General features: G+C 50.9%; 8 non-coding genes across 8 annotated transcripts in view; all 8 read left to right on the top strand.

Moving 5' to 3' along the window:
- trnap-agg (transfer RNA proline (anticodon AGG)) overlaps nucleotides 1-70 on the top strand; it is a 72-nt gene extending 2 nt beyond the window's left edge. The window contains exon 1 of the tRNA in view: nucleotides 1-70. This exon is cut by the window's left edge and continues 2 nt beyond it. This is a non-coding gene — a tRNA (tRNA-Pro).
- Nucleotides 71-3,087: 3,017 nt separating this feature from the next.
- Nucleotides 3,088-3,159, top strand: trnap-agg (transfer RNA proline (anticodon AGG)). Its single transcript has one exon. It is a non-coding gene; the product is annotated as a tRNA-Pro (tRNA).
- Nucleotides 3,160-4,821: 1,662 nt separating this feature from the next.
- trnap-agg (transfer RNA proline (anticodon AGG)) lies at nucleotides 4,822-4,893 on the top strand. Its single transcript has one exon. It is a non-coding gene; the product is annotated as a tRNA-Pro (tRNA).
- Nucleotides 4,894-5,976: 1,083 nt separating this feature from the next.
- Nucleotides 5,977-6,048, top strand: trnap-agg (transfer RNA proline (anticodon AGG)). The gene has a single exon. It is a non-coding gene; the product is annotated as a tRNA-Pro (tRNA).
- Nucleotides 6,049-7,722: 1,674 nt separating this feature from the next.
- On the top strand, nucleotides 7,723-7,794 carry trnap-agg (transfer RNA proline (anticodon AGG)). Its single transcript has one exon. It is a non-coding gene; the product is annotated as a tRNA-Pro (tRNA).
- A 3,432-nt stretch (nucleotides 7,795-11,226) lies between these two features.
- On the top strand, nucleotides 11,227-11,298 carry trnap-agg (transfer RNA proline (anticodon AGG)). Its single transcript has one exon. It is a non-coding gene; the product is annotated as a tRNA-Pro (tRNA).
- A 4,100-nt stretch (nucleotides 11,299-15,398) lies between these two features.
- On the top strand, nucleotides 15,399-15,470 carry trnap-agg (transfer RNA proline (anticodon AGG)). Its single transcript has one exon. It is a non-coding gene; the product is annotated as a tRNA-Pro (tRNA).
- A 4,027-nt stretch (nucleotides 15,471-19,497) lies between these two features.
- trnap-agg (transfer RNA proline (anticodon AGG)) lies at nucleotides 19,498-19,569 on the top strand. Its single transcript has one exon. It is a non-coding gene; the product is annotated as a tRNA-Pro (tRNA).
- Nucleotides 19,570-20,000: the final 431 nt, after the last annotated feature.

Below are 20,000 nucleotides of genomic sequence, written 5' to 3'. Positions count from 1 at the left end.
CTCGTTGGTCTAGGGGTATGATTCTCGCTTAGGGTGCGAGAGGTCCCGGGTTCAACTCCCGGACGAGCCCGCTTGGCCCCGCTTTGCATTCTCTGAAGCATTCGTTTGTTCTCTCTCGATGCTTGGCTTCTGGGCTCCTCTGCACCAGGGAGGTCTTTCAACCTCAGATACTGTTGGCTGTGTAGCTGATGGGAAATCAGACTGTCATCTGTGTGTTTTGTTTTCTTTAAAGAAAATGTGTATTTTACAAGTTCGTTGTTGTTGTTGAGGAGGAGGAGGACATGTAGTGTGTTGTTGAGGAGGAGGAGGACGAAATGTGGTTTGCCGGCTTGTTATGGAGACCTTTGCCGAACGTGTACTCCTGAGCTGCACCAAAGGAGAGGCATTCTTTTCAGTTGTTTGCGGGCCTGCTGAACCATGCTCTCAGTGCTGTCTCACTGGGGATACGGTTACCGTTCTGGAAAGACACTTCAGCGCTACAGTCCATGCTATCAGTCAGTGTGCGTAGGTCTCCCGGTCTGCCCCAAAGCAGTTACGCGCTTGCCCAGCAGAAACTGCGACACCCTCCGTTAACTTGGCTCGTTGGTCTAGGGGTATGATTCTTGCTGAGGGTGTGAGAGGCCTTGGGTTCAACTCCAGGACGAACCCACTTGGCCCCACTTTGTAGTCACCGAAGTGTTCGTTCGTTTGCTCTTGAAGGCTGGCTTCTGGGCTCCTCTGCACAAGGGAGGGCTATCGACCTCAGATACTGTTGGCTGTATAGCTGATGGGAAATCAGACTGTCATCTGTGTGTTTTGTTTTCTTTAAAGAAAATGTGTATTTTACAAGTTCGTTGTTGTTGTTGAGGAGGAGGAGGACATGTAGTGTGTTGTTGAGGAGGAGGAGGACGAAATGTGGTTTGCCGGCTTGTTATGGAGACCTTTGCTGAACGTGTACTCCTGAGCTGCACCAAAGGAGAGGCATTCTTTTCAGTTGTTTGCGGGCCTGCTGAACCATGCTCTCAGTGCTGTCTCACTGGGGACGAGCCCACTTGGCCCCACTTTGTAGTCACCGAAGTGTTCGTTCGTTTGCTCTTGAAGGCTGGCTTCTGGGCTCCTCTGCACAAGGGAGGGCTATCGACCTCAGATACTGTTGGCTGTATAGCTGATGGGAAATCAGACTGTCATCTGTGTGTTTTGTTTTCTTTAAAGAAAATGTGTATTTTACAAGTTCGTTGTTGTTGTTGAGGAGGAGGAGGACATGTAGTGTGTTGTTGAGGAGGAGGAGGACGAAATGTGGTTTGCCGGCTTGTTATGGAGACCTTTGCTGAACGTGTACTCCTGAGCTGCACCAAGGGAGAGGCATTCTTTTCAGTTGTTTGCGGGCCTGCTGAACCATGCTCTCAGTGCTGTCTCACTGGGGACGAGCCCACTTGGCCCCACTTTGTAGTCACCGAAGTGTTCGTTCGTTTGCTCTTGAAGGCTGGCTTCTGGGCTCCTCTGCACAAGGGAGGGCTATCGACCTCAGATACTGTTGGCTGTATAGCTGATGGGAAATCAGACTGTCATCTGTGTGTTTTGTTTTCTTTAAAGAAAATGTGTTTTTTACAAGTTCGTTGTTGTTGTTGTTGTTGTTGTTGAGGAGGAGGAGGAGGACATGTAGTGTGTTGTTGAGGAGGAGGACGACGAAATGTGGTTTGCCGGCTTGTTATGGAGACCTTTGCTGAACGTGTACTCCTGAGCTGCACCAAAGGAGAGGCATTCTTTTCAGTTGTTTGCGGGCCTGCTGAACCATGCTCTCAGTGCTGTCTCACTGGGGATACGGTTACCGTTCTGGAAAGACACTTCAGCGCTACAGTCCATGCTATCAGTCAGTGTGCGTAGGTCTCCCGGTCTGCCCCAAAGCAGTTACGCGCTTGCCCAGCAGAAACTGCGACACCCTCCGTTAACTTGGCTCGTTGGTCTAGGGGTATGATTCTTGCTGAGGGTGTGAGAGGCCCTGGGTTCAACTCCAGGACGAGCCCACTTGGCCCCACTTTGTAGTCACCGAAGTGTTTGTTCGTTTGCTCTTGAAGGCTGGCTTCTGGGCTCCTCTGCACAAGGGAGGGCTATCGACCTCAGATACTGTTGGCTGTATAGCTGATGGGAAATCAGACTGTCATCTGTGTGTTTTGTTTTCTTTAAAGAAAATGTGTATTTTACAAGTTCGTTGTTGTTGTTGAGGAGGAGGAGGACATGTAGTGTGTTGTTGAGGAGGAGGAGGACGAAATGTGGTTTGCCGGCTTGTTATGGAGACCTTTGCTGAACGTGTACTCCTGAGCTGCACCAAAGGAGAGGCATTCTTTTCAGTTGTTTGCGGGCCTGCTGAACCATGCTCTCAGTGCTGTCTCACTGGGGATACGGTTACCGTTCTGGAAAGACACTTCAGCGCTACAGTCCATGCTATCAGTCAGTGTGCGTAGGTCTCCCGGTCTGCCCCAAAGCAGTTACGCGCTTGCCCAGCAGAAACTGCGACACCCTCTGTTAACTTGGCTCGTTGGTCTAGGGGTATGATTCTCGCTGAGGGTGTGAGAGGCCCTGGGTTCAACTCCAGGACGAGCCCACTTGGCCCCACTTTGTAGTCACCGAAGTGTTCGTTCGTTTGCTCTTGAATGCTGGCTTCTGGGCTCCTCTGCACAAGGGAGGGCTATCGACCTCAGATACTGTTGGCTGTGTAGCTGATGGGAAATCAGACTGTCATCTGAGTGTTTTGTTTTCTTTAAAGAAAATGTGTATTTTACAAGTTCGTTGTTGTTGTTGAGGAGGAGGAGGACATGTAGTGTGTTGTTGAGGAGGAGGAGGACGAAATGTGGTTTGCCGGCTTGTTATGGAGACCTTTGCTGAACGTGTACTCCTGAGCTGCACCAAAGGAGAGGCATTCTTTTCAGTTGTTTGCGGGCCTGCTGAACCATGCTCTCAGTGCTGTCTCACTGGGGATACGGTTACCGTTCTGGAAAGACACTTCAGCGCTACAGTCCATGCTATCAGTCAGTGTGCGTAGGTCTCCCGGTCTGCCCCAAAGCAGTTACGCGCTTGCCCAGCAGAAACTGCGACACTCTCCGTTAACTTGGCTCGTTGGTCTAGGGGTATGATTCTCGCTTAGGGTGCGAGAGGTCCCGGGTTCAACTCCCGGACGAGCCCGCTTGGCCCCGCTTTGCATTCTCTGAAGCATTCGTTTGTTCTCTCTCGATGCTTGGCTTCTGGGCTCCTCTGCACCAGGGAGGTCTTTCAACCTCAGATACTGTTGGCTGTGTAGCTGATGGGAAATCAGAATGTCATCTGTGTGTTTTGTTTTCTTTAAAGAAAATGTGTATTTTACAAGTTCGTTGTTGTTGTTGAGGAGGAGGAGGACATGTAGTGTGTTGTTGAGGAGGAGGAGGACGAAATGTGGTTTGCCGGCTTGTTATGGAGACCTTTGCTGAACGTGTACTCCTGAGCTGCACCAAAGGAGAGGCATTCTTTTCAGTTGTTTGCGGGCCTGCTGAACCATGCTCTCAGTGCTGTCTCACTGGGGATACGGTTACCGTTCTGGAAAGACACTTCAGCGCTACAGTCCATGCTATCAGTCAGTGTGCGTAGGTCTCCCGGTCTGCCCCAAAGCAGTTACGCGCTTGCCCAGCAGAAACTGCGACACCCTCCGTTAACTTGGCTCGTTGGTCTAGGGGTATGATTCTCGCTGAGGGTGTGAGAGGCCCTGGGTTCAACTCCAGGACGAGCCCACTTGGCCCCACTTTGTAGTCACCGAAGTGTTCGTTCGTTTGCTCTTGAAGGCTGGCTTCTGGGCTCCTCTGCACAAGGGAGGGCTATCGACCTCAGATACTGTTGGCTGTGTAGCTGATGGGAAATCAGACTGTCATCTGAGTGTTTTGTTTTCTTTAAAGAAAATGTGTATTTTACAAGTTCGTTGTTGTTGTTGAGGAGGAGGAGGACATGTAGTGTGTTGTTGAGGAGGAGGAGGACGAAATGTGGTTTGCCGGCTTGTTATGGAGACCTTTGCTGAACGTGTACTCCTGAGCTGCACCAAAGGAGAGGCATTCTTTTCAGTTGTTTGCGGGCCTGCTGAACCATGCTCTCAGTGCTGTCTCACTGGGGATACGGTTACCGTTCTGGAAAGACACTTCAGCGCTACAGTCCATGCTATCAGTCAGTGTGCGTAGGTCTCCCGGTCTGCCCCAAAGCAGTTACGCGCTTGCCCAGCAGAAACTGCGACACCCTCCGTTAACTTGGCTCGTTGGTCTAGGGGTATGATTCTCGCTGAGGGTGTGAGAGGCCCTGGGTTCAACTCCAGGACGAGCCCACTTGGCCCCACTTTGTAGTCACCGAAGTGTTCGTTCGTTTGCTCTTGAAGGCTGGCTTCTGGGCTCCTCTGCACAAGGGAGGGCTATCGACCTCAGATACTGTTGGCTGTGTAGCTGATGGGAAATCAGACTGTCATCTGAGTGTTTTGTTTTCTTTAAAGAAAATGTGTATTTTACAAGTTCGTTGTTGTTGTTGAGGAGGAGGAGGACATGTAGTGTGTTGTTGAGGAGGAGGAGGACGAAATGTGGTTTGCCGGCTTGTTATGGAGACCTTTGCTGAACGTGTACTCCTGAGCTGCACCAAAGGAGAGGCATTCTTTTCAGTTGTTTGCGGGCCTGCTGAACCATGCTCTCAGTGCTGTCTCACTGGGGATACGGTTACCGTTCTGGAAAGACACTTCAGCGCTACAGTCCATGCTATCAGTCAGTGAGCGTAGGTCTCCCGGTCTGCCCCAAAGCAGTTACGCGCTTGCCCAGCAGAAACTGCGACACCCTCCGTTAACTTGGCTCGTTGGTCTAGGGGTATGATTCTCGCTTAGGGTGCGAGAGGTCCCGGGTTCAACTCCCGGACGAGCCCGCTTGGCCCCGCTTTGCATTCTCTGAAGCATTCGTTTGTTCTCTCTCAATGCTTGGCTTCTGGGCTCCTCTGCACCAGGGAGGTCTTTCAACCTCAGATACTGTTGGCTGTGTAGCTGATGGGAAATCAGACTGTCATCTGTGTGTTTTGTTTTCTTTAAAGAAAATGTGTATTTTACAAGTTCGTTGTTGTTGTTGAGGAGGAGGAGGACATGTAGTGTGTTGTTGAGGAGGAGGAGGACGAAATGTGGTTTGCCGGCTTGTTATGGAGACCTTTGCTGAACGTGTACTCCTGAGCTGCACCAAAGGAGAGGCATTCTTTCAGTTGTTTGCGGGCCTGCTGAACCATGCTCTCAGTGCTGTCTCACTGGGGATACGGTTACCGTTCTGGAAAGACACTTCAGCGCTACAGTCCATGCTATCAGTCAGTGTGCGTAGGTCTCCCGGTCTGCCCCAAAGCAGTTACGCGCTTGCCCAGCAGAAACTGCGACACCCTCCGTTAACTTGGCTCGTTGGTCTAGGGGTATGATTCTTGCTGAGGGTGTGAGAGGCCCTGGGTTCAACTCCAGGACGAGCCCACTTGGCCCCACTTTGTAGTCACCGAAGTGTTCGTTCGTTTGCTCTTGAAGGCTGGCTTCTGGGCTCCTCTGCACAAGGGAGGGCTATCGACCTCAGATACTGTTGGCTGTATAGCTGATGGGAAATCAGACTGTCATCTGTGTGTTTTGTTTTCTTTAAAGAAAATGTGTATTTTACAAGTTCGTTGTTGTTGTTGAGGAGGAGGAGGACATGTAGTGTGTTGTTGAGGAGGAGGAGGACGAAATGTGGTTTGCCGGCTTGTTATGGAGACCTTTGCTGAACGTGTACTCCTGAGCTGCACCAAAGGAGAGGCATTCTTTTCAGTTGTTTGCGGGCCTGCTGAACCATGCTCTCAGTGCTGTCTCACTGGGGATACGGTTACCGTTCTGGAAAGACACTTCAGCGCTGCAGTCCATGCTATCAGTCAGTGAGCGTAGGTCTCCCGGTCTGCCCCAAAGCAGTTACGCGCTTGCCCAGCAGAAACTGCGACACCCTCCGTTAACTTGGCTCGTTGGTCTAGGGGTATGATTCTCGCTTAGGGTGCGAGAGGTCCCGGGTTCAACTCCCGGACGAGCCCGCTTGGCCCCGCTTTGCATTCTCTGAAGCATTCGTTTGTTCTGTCTCGATGCTTGGCTTCTGTGCTCCTCTGCACCAGGGAGGTCTTTCAACCTCAGATACTGTTGGCTGTGTAGCTGATGGGAAATCAGAATGTCATCTGTGTGTTTTGTTTTCTTTAAAGAAAATGTGTATTTTACAAGTTCGTTGTTGTTGTTGAGGAGGAGGAGGACATGTAGTGTGTTGTTGAGGAGGAGGAGGACGAAATGTGGTTTGCCGGCTTGTTATGGAGACCTTTGCTGAACGTGTACTCCTGAGCTGCACCAAAGGAGAGGCATTCTTTTCAGTTGTTTGCGGGCCTGCTGAACCATGCTCTCAGTGCTGTCTCACTGGGGATACGGTTACCGTTCTGGAAAGACACTTCAGCGCTACAGTCCATGCTATCAGTCAGTGTGCGTAGGTCTCCCGGTCTGCCCCAAAGCAGTTACGCGCTTGCCCAGCAGAACCTGCGACACCCTCAGTTAACTTGGCTCGTTGGTCTAGGGGTATGATTCTTGCTGAGGGTGTGAGAGGCCCTGGGTTCAACTCCAGGACGAGCCCACTTGGCCCCACTTTGTAGTCACCGAAGTGTTCGTTCGTTTGCTCTTGAAGGCTGGCTTCTGGGCTCCTCTGCACAAGGGAGGGCTATCGACCTCAGATACTGTTGGCTGTATAGCTGATGGGAAATCAGACTGTCATCTGTGTGTTTTGTTTTCTTTAAAGAAAATGTGTTTTTTACAAGTTCGTTGTTGTTGTTGTTGTTGTTGAGGAGGAGGAGGAGGACATGTAGTGTGTTGTTGAGGAGGAGGAGGACGAAATGTGGTTTGCCGGCTTGTTATGGAGACCTTTGCTGAACGTGTACTCCTGAGCTGCACCAAAGGAGAGGCATTCTTTTCAGTTGTTTGCGGGCCTGCTGAACCATGCTCTCAGTGCTGTCTCACTGGGGATACGGTTACCGTTCTGGAAAGACACTTCAGCGCTACAGTCCATGCTATCAGTCAGTGTGCGTAGGTCTCCCGGTCTGCCCCAAAGCAGTTACGCGCTTGCCCAGCAGAAACTGCGACACCCTCCGTTAACTTGGCTCGTTGGTCTAGGGGTATGATTCTCGCTGAGGGTGTGAGACGCCCTGGGTTCAACTCCAGGACGAGCCCACTTGGCCCCACTTTGTAGTCACCGAAGTGTTCGTTCGTTTGCTCTTGAAGGCTGGCTTCTGGGCTCCTCTGCACAAGGGAGGGCTATCGACCTCAGATACTGTTGGCTGTATAGCTGATGGGAAATCAGACTGTCATCTGTGTGTTTTGTTTTCTTTAAAGAAAATGTGTATTTTACAAGTTCGTTGTTGTTGTTGAGGAGGAGGAGGACATGTAGTGTGTTGTTGAGGAGGAGGAGGACGAAATGTGGTTTGCCGGCTTGTTATGGAGACCTTTGCTGAACGTGTACTCCTGAGCTGCACCAAAGGAGAGGCATTCTTTTCAGTTGTTTGCGGGCCTGCTGAACCATGCTCTCAGTGCTGTCTCACTGGGGATACGGTTACCGTTCTGGAAAGACACTTCAGCGCTACAGTCCATGCTATCAGTCAGTGAGCGTAGGTCTCCCGGGCTGCCCCAAAGCAGTTACGCGCTTGCCCAGCAGAAACTGCGACACCTTCCGTTAACTTGGCTCGTTGGTCTAGGGGTATGATTCTCGCTTAGGGTGCGAGAGGTCCCGGGTTCAACTCCCGGACGAGCCCGCTTGGCCCCGCTTTGCATTCTCTGAAGCATTCGTTTGTTCTGTCTCGATGCTTGGCTTCTGTGCTCCTCTGCACCAGGGAGGTCTTTCAACCTCAGATACTGTTGGCTGTGTAGCTGATGGGAAATCAGAATGTCATCTGTGTGTTTTGTTTTCTTTAAAGAAAATGTGTATTTTACAAGTTCGTTGTTGTTGTTGAGGAGGAGGAGGACATGTAGTGTGTTGTTGAGGAGGAGGAGGACGAAATGTGGTTTGCCGGCTTGTTATGGAGACCTTTGCTGAACGTGTACTCCTGAGCTGCACCAAAGGAGAGGCATTCTTTTCAGTTGTTTGCGGGCCTGCTGAACCATGCTCTCAGTGCTGTCTCACTGGGGATACGGTTACCGTTCTGGAAAGACACTTCAGCGCTACAGTCCATGCTATCAGTCAGTGTGCGTAGGTCTCCCGGTCTGCCCCAAAGCAGTTACGCGCTTGCCCAGCAGAAACTGCGACACCGTCCGTTAACTTGGCTCGTTGGTCTAGGGGTATGATTCTTGCTGAGAGTGTGAGAGGCCCTGGGTTCAACTCCAGGACGAGCCCACTTGGCCCCACTTTGTAGTCACCGAAGTGTTCGTTCGTTTGCTCTTGAAGGCTGGCTTCTGGGCTCCTCTTCACAAGGGAGGGCTATTGACCTCAGATACTGTTGGCTGTATAGCTGATGGGAAATCAGACTGTCATCTGTGTGTTTTGTTTTCTTTAAAGAAAATGTGTTTTTTACAAGTTCGTTGTTGTTGTTGTTGTTGTTGAGGAGGAGGAGGAGGACATGTAGTGTGTTGTTGAGGAGGAGGAGGACGAAATGTGGTTTGCCGGCTTGTTATGGAGACCTTTGCTGAACGTGTACTCCTGAGCTGCACCAAAGGAGAGGCATTCTTTTCAGTTGTTTGCGGGCCTGCTGAACCATGCTCTCAGTGCTGTCTCACTGGGGATACGGTTACCGTTCTGGAAAGACACTTCAGCGCTACAGTCCATGCTATCAGTCAGTGAGCGTAGGTCTCCCGGTCTGCCCCAAAGCAGTTACGCGCTTGCCCAGCAGAAACTGCGACACCCTCAGTTAACTTGGCTCGTTGGTCTAGGGGTATGATTCTTGCTTAGGGTGCGAGAGGTCCCGGGTTCAACTCCCGGACGAGCCCGCTTGGCCCCGCTTTGCATTCTCTGAAGCATTCGTTTGTTCTCTCTCGATGCTTGGCTTCTGGGCTCCTCTGCACCAGGGAGGTCTTTCAACCTCAGATACTGTTGGCTGTGTAGCTGATGGGAAATCAGACTGTCATCTGTGTGTTTTGTTTTCTTTAAAGAAAATGTGTATTTTACAAGTTCGTTGTTGTTGTTGAGGAGGAGGACATGTAGTGTGTTGTTGAGGAGGAGGAGGACGAAATGTGGTTTGCCGGCTTGTTATGGAGACCTTTGCTGAACGTGTACTCCTGAGCTGCACCAAAGGAGAGGCATTCTTTTCAGTTGTTTGCGGGCCTGCTGAACCATGCTCTCAGTGCTGTCTCACTGGGGATACGGTTACCGTTCTGGAAAGACACTTCAGCGCTACAGTCCATGCTATCAGTCAGTGTGCGTAGGTCTCCCGGTCTGCCCCAAAGCAGTTACGCGCTTGCCCAGCAGAAACTGCGACACCCTCCGTTAACTTGGCTCGTTGGTCTAGGGGTATGATTCTCGCTGAGGGTGTGAGAGGCCCTGGGTTCAACTCCAGGACGAGCCCACTTGGCCCCACTTTGTAGTCACCGAAGTGTTCGTTTGTTTGCTCTTGAAGGCTGGCTTCTGGGCTCCTCTGCACAAGGGAGGGCTATCGACCTCAGATACTGTTGGCTGTATAGCTGATGGGAAATCAGACTGTCATCTGTGTGTTTTGTTTTCTTTAAAGAAAATGTGTTTTTTACAAGTTCGTTGTTGTTGTTGTTGTTGTTGAGGAGGAGGAGGAGGACATGTAGTGTGTTGTTGAGGAGGAGGAGGACGAAATGTGGTTTGCCGGCTTGTTATGGAGACCTTTGCTGAACGTGTACTCCTGAGCTGCACCAAAGGAGAGGCATTCTTTTCAGTTGTTTGCGGGCCTGCTGAACCATGCTCTCAGTGCTGTCTCACTGGGGATACGGTTACCGTTCTGGAAAGACACTTCAGCGCTACAGTCCATGCTATCAGTCAGTGAGCGTAGGTCTCCCGGTCTGCCCCAAAGCAGTTACGCGCTTGCCCAGCAGAAACTGCGACACCCTCCGTTAACTTGGCTCGTTGGTCTAGGGGTATGATTCTCGCTTAGGGTGCGAGAGGTCCCGGGTTCAACTCCCCGACGAGCCCGCTTGGCCCCGCTTTGCATTCTCTGAAGCATTCGTTTGTTCTGTCTCGATGCTTGGCTTCTGTGCTCCTCTGCACCAGGGAGGTCTTTCAACCTCAGATACTGTTGGCTGTGTAGCTGATGGGAAATCAGAATGTCATCTGTGTGTTTTGTTTTCTTTAAAGAAAATGTGTATTTTACAAGTTCGTTGTTGTTGTTGAGGAGGAGGAGGACATGTAGTGTGTTGTTGAGGAGGAGGAGGACGAAATGTGGTTTGCCGGCTTGTTATGGAGACCTTTGCTGAACGTGTACTCCTGAGCTGCACCAAAGGAGAGGCATTCTTTTCAGTTGTTTGCGGGCCTGCTGAACCATGCTCTCAGTGCTGTCTCACTGGGGATACGGTTACCGTTCTGGAAAGACACTTCAGCGCTACAGTCCATGCTATCAGTCAGTGTGCGTAGGTCTCCCGGTCTGCCCCAAAGCAGTTACGCGCTTGCCCAGCAGAAACTGCGACACCCTCCGTTAACTTGGCTCGTTGGTCTAGGGGTATGATTCTTGCTGAGGGTGTGAGAGGCCCTGGGTTCAACTCCAGGACGAGCCCACTTGGCCCCACTTTGTAGTCACCGAAGTGTTCGTTCGTTTGCTCTTGAAGGCTGGCTTCTGGGCTCCTCTGCACAAGGGAGGGCTATCGACCTCAGATACTGTTGGCTGTATAGCTGATGGGATATCAGACTGTCATCTGTGTGTTTTGTTTTCTTTAAAGAAAATGTGTTTTTTACAAGTTCGTTGTTGTTGTTGTTGTTGTTGTTGAGGAGGAGGAGGAGGACATGTAGTGTGTTGTTGAGGAGGAGGAGGACGAAATGTGGTTTGCCGGCTTGTTATGGAGACCTTTGCTGAACGTGTACTCCTGAGCTGCACCAAAGGAGAGGCATTCTTTTCAGTTGTTTGCGGGCCTGCTGAACCATGCTCTCAGTGCTGTCTCACTGGGGATACGGTTACCGTTCTGGAAAGACACTTCAGCGCTACAGTCCATGCTATCAGTCAGTGAGCGTAGGTCTCCCGGTCTGCCCCAAAGCAGTTACGCGCTTGCCCAGCAGAAACTGCGACACCCTCCGTTAACTTGGCTCGTTGGTCTAGGGGTATGATTCTCGCTTAGGGTGCGAGAGGTCCCGGGTTCAACTCCCGGACGAGCCCGCTTGGCCCCGCTTTGCATTCTCTGAAGCATTCGTTTGTTCTCTCTCGATGCTTGGCTTCTGGGCTCCTCTGCACCAGGGAGGTCTTTCAACCTCAGATACTGTTGGCTGTGTAGCTGATGGGAAATCAGACTGTCATCTGTGTGTTTTGTTTTCTTTAAAGAAAATGTGTATTTTACAAGTTCGTTGTTGTTGTTGAGGAGGAGGAGGACATGTAGTGTGTTGTTGAGGAGGAGGAGGACGAAATGTGGTTTGCCGGCTTGTTATGGAGACCTTTGCTGAACGTGTACTCCTGAGCTGCACCAAAGGAGAGGCATTCTTTTCAGTTGTTTGCGGGCCTGCTGAACCATGCTCTCAGTGCTGTCTCACTGGGGATACGGTTACCGTTCTGGAAAGACACTTCAGCGCTACAGTCCATGCTATCAGTCAGTGTGCGTAGGTCTCCCGGTCTGCCCCAAAGCAGTTACGCGCTTGCCCAGCAGAAACTGCGACACCCTCCGTTAACTTGGCTCGTTGGTCTAGGGGTATGATTCTTGCTGAGGGTGTGAGAGGCCCTGGGTTCAACTCCAGGACGAGCCCACTTGGCCCCACTTTGTAGTCACCGAAGTGTTCGTTCGTTTGCTCTTGAAGGCTGGCTTCTAGGCTCCTCTGCACAAGGGAGGGCTATCGACCTCAGATACTGTTGGCTGTATAGCTGATGGGAAATCAGACTGTCATCTGTGTGTTTTGTTTTCTTTAAAGAAAATGTGTTTTTTACAAGTTCGTTGTTGTTGTTGTTGTTGTTGAGGAGGAGGAGGAGGACATGTAGTGTGTTGTTGAGGAGGAGGAGGACGAAATGTGGTTTGCCGGCTTGTTATGGAGACCTTTGCTGAACGTGTACTCCTGAGCTGCACCAAAGGAGAGGCATTCTTTTCAGTTGTTTGCGGGCCTGCTGAACCATGCTCTCAGTGCTGTCTCACTGGGGATACGGTTACCGTTCTGGAAAGACACTTCAGCGCTACAGTCCATGCTATCAGTCAGTGTGCGTAGGTCTCCCGGTCTACCCCAAAGCAGTTACGCGCTTGCCCAGCAGAAACTGCGACACCCTCCGTTAACTTGGCTCGTTGGTCTAGGGGTATGATTCTTGCTGAGGGTGTGACAGGCCCTGGGTTCAACTCCAGGACAAGCCCACTTGGCCCCACTTTGTAGTCACCGAAGTGTTCGTTCGTTTGCTCTTGAAGGCTGGCTTCTGGGCTCCTCTGCACAAGGGAGGGCTATCGACCTCAGATACTGTTGGCTGTATAGCTGATGGATAATCAGACTGTCATCTGTGTGTTTTGTTTTCTTTAAAGAAAATGTGTTTTTTACAAGTTCGTTGTTGTTGTTGTTGTTGTTGAGGAGGAGGAGGAGGACATGTAGTGTGTTGTTGAGGAGGAGGAGGACGAAATGTGGTTTGCCGGCTTGTTATGGAGACCTTTGCTGAACGTGTACTCCTGAGCTGCACCAAAGGAGAGGCATTATTTTCAGTTGTTTGCGGGCCTGCTGAACCATGCTCTCAGTGCTGTCTCACTGGGGATACGGTTACCGTTCTGGAAAGACACTTCAGCGCTACAGTCCATGCTATCAGTCAGTGTGCGTAGGTCTCCCGGTCTGCCCCAAAGCAGTTACGCGCTTGCCCAGCAGAAACTGCGACACCCTCCGTTAACTTGGCTCGTTGGTCTAGGGGTATGATTCTTGCTGAGGGTGTGAGAGGCCCTGGGTTCAACTCCAGGACGAGCCCACTTGGCCCCACTTTGTAGTCACCGAAGTGTTCGTTTGTTTGCTCTTGAAGGCTGGCTTCTGGGCTCCTCTGCACAAGGGAGGGCTATCGACCTCAGATACTGTTGGCTGTGTAGCTGATGGGAAATCAGACTGTCATCTGTGTGTTTTGTTTTCTTTAAAGAAAATGTGTTTTTTACAAGTTCGTTGTTGTTGTTGTTGTTGTTGAGGAGGAGGAGGAGGAGGAGGACATGTAGTGTGTTGTTGAGGAGGAGGAGGACGAAATGTGGTTTGCCGGCTTGTTATGGAGACCTTTGCTGAACGTGTACTCCTGAGCTGCACCAAAGGAGAGGCATTCTTTTCAGTTGTTTGCGGGCCTGCTGAACCATGCTCTCAGTGCTGTCTCACTGGGGATACGGTTACCGTTCTGGAAAGACACTTCAGCGCTACAGTCCATGCTATCAGTCAGTGTGCGTAGGTCTCCCGGTCTGCCCCAAAGCAGTTACGCGCTTGCCCAGCAGAAACTGCGACACCCTCCGTTAACTTGGCTCGTTGGTCTAGGGGTATGATTCTTGCTGAGGGTGTGAGAGGCCCTGGGTTCAACTCCAGGACGAGCCCACTTGGCCCCACTTTGTAGTCACCGAAGTGTTCGTTCGTTTGCTCTTGAAGGCTGGCTTCTGGGCTCCTCTGCACAAGGGAGGGCTATCGACCTCAGATACTGTTGGCTGTATAGCTGATGGGAAATCAGACTGTCATGTGTGTGTTTTGTTTTCTTTAAAGAAAATGTGTTTTTTACAAGTTCGTTGTTGTTGTTGTTGTTGTTGAGGAGGAGGAGGAGGACATGTAGTGTGTTGTTGAGGAGGAGGAGGACGAAATGTGGTTTGCCGGCTTGTTATGGAGACCTTTGCTGAACGTGTACTCCTGAGCTGCACCAAAGGAGAGGCATTCTTTTCAGTTGTTTGCGGGCCTGCTGAACCATGCTCTCAGTGCTGTCTCACTGGGGATACGGTTACCGTTCTGGAAAGACACTTCAGCGCTACAGTCCATGCTATCAGTCAGTGTGCGTAGGTCTCCCGGTCTGCCCCAAAGCAGTTACGCGCTTGCCCAGCAGAAACTGCGACACCCTCCGTTAACTTGGCTCGTTGGTCTAGGGGTATGATTCTTGCTGAGGGTGTGAGAGGCCCTGGGTTCAACTCCAGGACGAGCCCACTTGGCCCCACTTTGTAGTCACCGAAGTGTTCGTTCGTTTGCTCTTGAAGGCTGGCTTCTGGGCTCCTCTGCACAAGGGAGGGCTATCGACCTCAGATACTGTTGGCTGTATAGCTGATGGGAAATCAGACTGTCATCTGTGTGTTTTGTTTTCTTTAAAGAAAATGTGTTTTTTACAAGTTCGTTGTTGTTGTTGTTGTTGTTGTTGTTGTTGTTGTTGTTGTTGAGGAGGAGGAGGAGGACATGTAGTGTGTTGTTGAGGAGGAGGAGGACGAAATGTGGTTTGCCGGCTTGTTATGGAGACCTTTGCTGAACGTGTACTCCTGAGCTGCACCAAAGGAGAGGCATTCTTTTCAGTTGTTTGCGGGCCTGCTGAACCATGCTCTCAGTGCTGTCTCACTGGGGATACGGTTACCGTTCTGGAAAGACACTTCAGCGCTACAGTCCATGCTATCAGTCAGTGTGCGTAGGTCTCCCGGTCTGCCCCAAAGCAGTTACGCGCTTGCCCAGCAGAAACTGCGACACCCTCCGTTAACTTGGCTCGTTGGTCTAGGGGTATGATTCTTGCTGAGGGTGTGAGAGGCCCTGGGTTCAACTCCAGGACGAGCCCACTTGGCCCCACTTTGTAGTCACCGAAGTGTTCGTTCGTTTGCTCTTGAAGGCTGGCTTCTGGGCTCCTCTGCACAAGGGAGGGCTATCGACCTCAGATACTGTTGGCTGTATAGCTGATGGGAAATCAGACTGTCATCTGTGTGTTTTGTTTTCTTTAAAGAAAATGTGTTTTTTACAAGTTCGTTGTTGTTGTTGTTGTTGTTGTTGTTGTTGTTGTTGTTGTTGTTGTTGAGGAGGAGGAGGAGGACATGTAGTGTGTTGTTGAGGAGGAGGAGGACGAAATGTGGTTTGCCGGCTTGTTATGGAGACCTTTGCTGAACGTGTACTCCTGAGCTGCACCAAAGGAGAGGCATTCTTTTCAGTTGTTTGCGGGCCTGCTGAACCATGCTCTCAGTGCTGTCTCACTGGGGATACGGTTACCGTTCTGGAAAGACACTTCAGCGCTACAGTCCATGCTATCAGTCAGTGTGCGTAGGTCTCCCGGTCTGCCCCAAAGCAGTTACGCGCTTGCCCAGCAGAAACTGCGACACCCTCCGTTAACTTGGCTCGTTGGTCTAGGGGTATGATTCTCGCTTAGGGTGCGAGAGGTCCCGGGTTCAACTCCCGGACGAGCCCGCTTGGCCCCGCTTTGCATTCTCTGAAGCATTCGTTTGTTCTCTCTCGATGCTTGGCTTCTGGGCTCCTCTGCACCAGGGAGGTCTTTCAACCTCAGATACTGTTGGCTGTGTAGCTGATGGGAAATCAGACTGTCATCTGTGTGTTTTGTTTTTTTAATGAAAATGTGTATTTTACAAGTTCGTTGTTGTTGTTGAGGAGGAGGAGGACATGTAGTGTGTTGTTGAGGAGGAGGAGGACGAAATGTGGTTTGCCGGCTTGTTATGGAGACCTTTGCTGAACGTGTACTCCTGAGCTGCACCAAAGGAGAGGCATTCTTTTCAGTTGTTTGCGGGCCTGCTGAACCATGCTCTCAGTGCTGTCTCACTGGGGATGGCGTTACCATTCTGGAAAGACACGTCAGCGCTACAGTCCATGCTATCAGTCAGTGAGCGTAGGTCTCCCGGTTTGCCCCAAAGCAGTTACGCGCTTGCCCAGCAGAAACTGCGACACCCTCCGTTAACTTGGCTCGTTGGACTAGGGGTATGATTCTTGCTGAGGGTGTGAGAGGTCCCGGGTTCAACTCCCGGACGAGCCCGCTTGGCCATGCTTTGCATTCTCTGAAGCATTCGTTTGTTCTCTCTCGATGCTTGGCTTCTGGGCTCCTCTGCACCAGGGAGGTCTTTCAACCTCAGATACTGTTGGCTGTGTAGCTGATGGGAAATCAGACTGTCATCTGTGTGTTTTGTTTTCTTTAAAGAAAATGTGTATTTTACAAGTTCGTTGTTGTTGTTGAGGAGGAGGACATGTAGTGTGTTGTTGAGGAGGAGGAGGACGAAATGTGGTTTGCCGGCTTGTTATGGAGACCTTTGCTGAACGTGTACTCCTGAGCTGCACCAAAGGAGAGGCATTCTTTTCAGTTGTTTGCGGGCCTGCTGAACCATGCTCTCAGTGCTGTCTCACTGGGGATACGGTTACCGTTCTGGAAAGACACTTCAGCGCTACAGTCCATGCTATCAGTCAGTGTGCGTAGGTCTCCCGGTCTGCCCCAAAGCAGTTACGCGCTTGCCCAGCAGAAACTGCGACACCCTCCGTTAACTTGGCTCGTTGCTCTAGGGGTATGATTCTTGCTGAGGGTGTGAGAGGCCCTGGGTTCAACTCCAGGACGAGCCCACTTGGCCCCACTTTGTAGTCACCGAAGTGTTCGTTCGTTTGCTCTTGAAGACTGGCTTCTGGGCTCCTCTGCACAAGGGAGGGCTATCGACCTCAGATACTGTTGGCTGTATAGCTGATGGGAAATCAGACTGTCATCTGTGTGTTTTGTTTTCTTTAAAGAAAATGTGTTTTTTACAAGTTCGTTGTTGTTGTTGTTGTTGTTGTTGTTGAGGAGGAGGAGGAGGACATGTAGTGTGTTGTTGAGGAGGAGGAGGACGAAATGTGGTTTGCCGGCTTGTTATGGAGACCTTTGCTGAACGTGTACTCCTGAGCTGCACCAAAGGAGAGGCATTCTTTTCAGTTGTTTGCGGGCCTGCTGAACCATGCTCTCAGTGCTGTCTCACTGGGGATACGGTTACCGTTCTGGAAAGACACTTCAGCGCTACAGTCCATGCTATCAGTCAGTGAGCGTAGGTCTCCCGGTCTGCCCCAAAGCAGTTACGCGCTTGCCCAGCAGAAACTGCGACACCCTCCGTTAACTTGGCTCGTTGGTCTAGGGTTATGATTCTCGCTTAGGGTGCGAGAGGTCCCGGGTTCAACTCCCGGACGAGCCCGCTTGGCCCCGCTTTGCATTCTCTGAAGCATTCGTTTGTTCTCTCTCGATGCTTGGCTTCTGGGCTCCTCTGCACCAGGGAGGTCTTTCAACCTCAGATACTGTTGGCTGTGTAGCTGATGGGAAATCAGACTGTCATCTGTGTGTTTTGTTTTCTTTAAAGAAAATGTGTATTTTACAAGTTCGTTGTTGTTGTTGAGGAGGAGGACGACATGTAGTGTGTTGTTGAGGAGGAGGAGGACGAAATGTGGTTTGCCGGCTTGTTATGGAGACCTTTGCTGAACGTGTACTCCTGAGCTGCACCAAAGGAGAGGCATTCTTTTCAGTTGTTTGCGGGCCTGCTGAACCATGCTCTCAGTGCTGTCTCACTGGGGATACGGTTACCGTTCTGGAAAGACACTTCAGCGCTACAGTCCATGCTATCAGTCAGTGAGCGTAGGTCTCCCGGTCTGCCCCAAAGCAGTTACGCGCTTGCCCAGCAGAAACTGCGACACCCTCCGTTAACTTGGCTCGTTGATCTAGGGGTATGATTCTTGCTGAGGGTGTGAGAGGCCCTGGGTTCAACTCCATGACGAGCCCACTTGGCCCCACTTTGTAGTCACCGAAGTGTTCGTTCGTTTGCTCTTGAAGGCTGGCTTCTGGGCTCCTCTGCACAAGGGAGGGCTTTCAACCTCAGATACTGTTGGCTGTGTAGCTGATGGGAAATCAGACTGTCATCTGTGTGTTTTGTTTTCTTTAAAGAAAATGTGTATTTTACAAGTTCGTTGTTGTTGTTGAGGAGGAGGAGGACATGTAGTGTGTTGTTGAGGAGGAGGAGGACGAAATGTGGTTTGCCGGCTTGTTATGGAGACCTTTGCTGAACGTGTACTCCTGAGCTGCACCAAAGGAGAGGCATTCTTTTCAGTTGTTTGCGGGCCTGCTGAACCATGCTCTCAGTGCTGTCTCACTGGGGATACGGTTACCGTTCTGGAAAGACACTTCAGCGCTACAGTCCATGCTATCAGTCAGTGTGCGTAGGTCTCCCGGTCTGCCCCAAAGCAGTTACGCGCTTGCCCAGCAGAAACTGCGACACCCTCCGTTAACTTGGCTCGTTGATCTAGAGGTATGATTCTTGCTGAGGGTGTGAGAGGCCCTGGGTTCAACTCCAGGACGAGCCCACTTGGCCCCACTTTGTAGTCACCGAAGTGTTCGTTCGTTTGCTCTTGAAGACTGGCTTCTGGGCTCCTCTGCACAAGGGAGGGCTATCGACCTCAGATACTGTTGGCTGTATAGCTGATGGGAAATCAGACTGTCATCTGTGTGTTTTGTTTTCTTTAAAGAAAATGTGTTTTTCACAAGTTCGTTGTTGTTGTTGTTGTTGTTGTTGTTGTTGTTGAGGAGGAGGAGGAGGACATGTAGTGTGTTGTTGAGGAGGAGGAGGACGAAATGTGGTTTGCCGGCTTGTTATGGAGACCTTTGCTGAACGTGTACTCCTGAGCTGCACCAAAGGAGAGGCATTATTTTCAGTTGTTTGCGGGCCTGCTGAACCATGCTCTCAGTGCTGTCTCACTGGGGATACGGTTACCGTTCTGGAAAGACACTTCAGCGCTACAGTCCATGCTATCAGTCAGTGAGCGTAGGTCTCCCGGTCTGCCCCAAAGCAGTTACGCGCTTGCCCAGCAGAAACTGCGACACCCTCCGTTAACTTGGCTCGTTGGTCTAGGGGTATGATTCTTGCTGAGGGTGTGAGAGGCCCTGGGTTCAACTCCAGGACGAACCCACTTGGCCCCACTTTGCAGTCACCGAAGTGTTTGTTCGTTTGCTCTTGAAGGCTGGCTTCTGGGCTCCTCTGCACAAGGGAGGGCTATCGACCTCAGATACTTTTGCCCGTATAGCTGATGGGAAATCAGACTGTCATCTGTGTGTTTTGTTTTCTTTAAAGAAAATGTGTTTTTTACAAGTTCGTTGTTGTTGTTGTTGTTGTTGTTGAGGGGGAGGTGGAGGACATGTAGTGTGTTGTTGAGGAGGAGGAGGACGAAATGTGGTTTGCCGGCTTGTTATGGAGACCTTTGCTGAACGTGTACTCCTGAGCTGCACCAAAGGAGAGGCATTCTTTTCAGTTGTTTGCGGGCCTGCTGAACCATGCTCTCAGTGCTGTCTCACTGGGGATACGGTTACCGTTCTGGAAAGACACTTCAGCGCTACAGTCCATGCTATCAGTCAGTGTGCGTAGGTCTCCCGGTCTGCCCCAAAGCAGTTACGCGCTTGCCCAGCAGAAACTGTGAAACTGTCAGATAACTTGGCTCGTTGGTCTAGGGGTATGATTCTCGCTTAGGGTGCGAGAGGTCCCGGGTTCAACTCCCGGACGAGCCCGCTTGGCACTGCTTTGCATTCTCTGAAGCATTCGTTTGTTCTCTCTCGATGCTTGGCTTCTGGGCTCCTCTGCACCAGGGAGGTCTTTCAACCTCAGATACTGTTGGCTGTGTAGCTGATGGGAAATCAGACTGTCATCTGTGTGTTTTGTTTTCTTTAAAGAAAATGTGTATTTTACAAGTTCGTTGTTGTTGTTGAGGAGGAGGAGGACATGTAGTGTGTTGTTGAGGAGGAGGAGGACGAAATGTGGTTTGCCGGCTTGTTATGGAGACCTTTGCTGAACGTGTACTCCTGAGCTGCACCAAAGGAGAGGCATTCTTTTCAGTTGTTTGCGGGCCTGCTGAACCATGCTCTCAGTGCTGTCTCACTGGGGATGGCGTTACCATTCTGGAAAGACACGTCAGCGCTACAGTCCATGCTATCAGTCAGTG

Source organism: Amia ocellicauda, chromosome 2, assembly GCF_036373705.1.
Source record: "Amia ocellicauda isolate fAmiCal2 chromosome 2, fAmiCal2.hap1, whole genome shotgun sequence".
Lineage (NCBI taxonomy): Eukaryota > Metazoa > Chordata > Actinopteri > Amiiformes > Amiidae > Amia > Amia ocellicauda.
The sequence above is the reverse complement of the archived record's forward strand: the minus strand, read 5'-3'. Positions and strand labels throughout refer to the sequence as shown.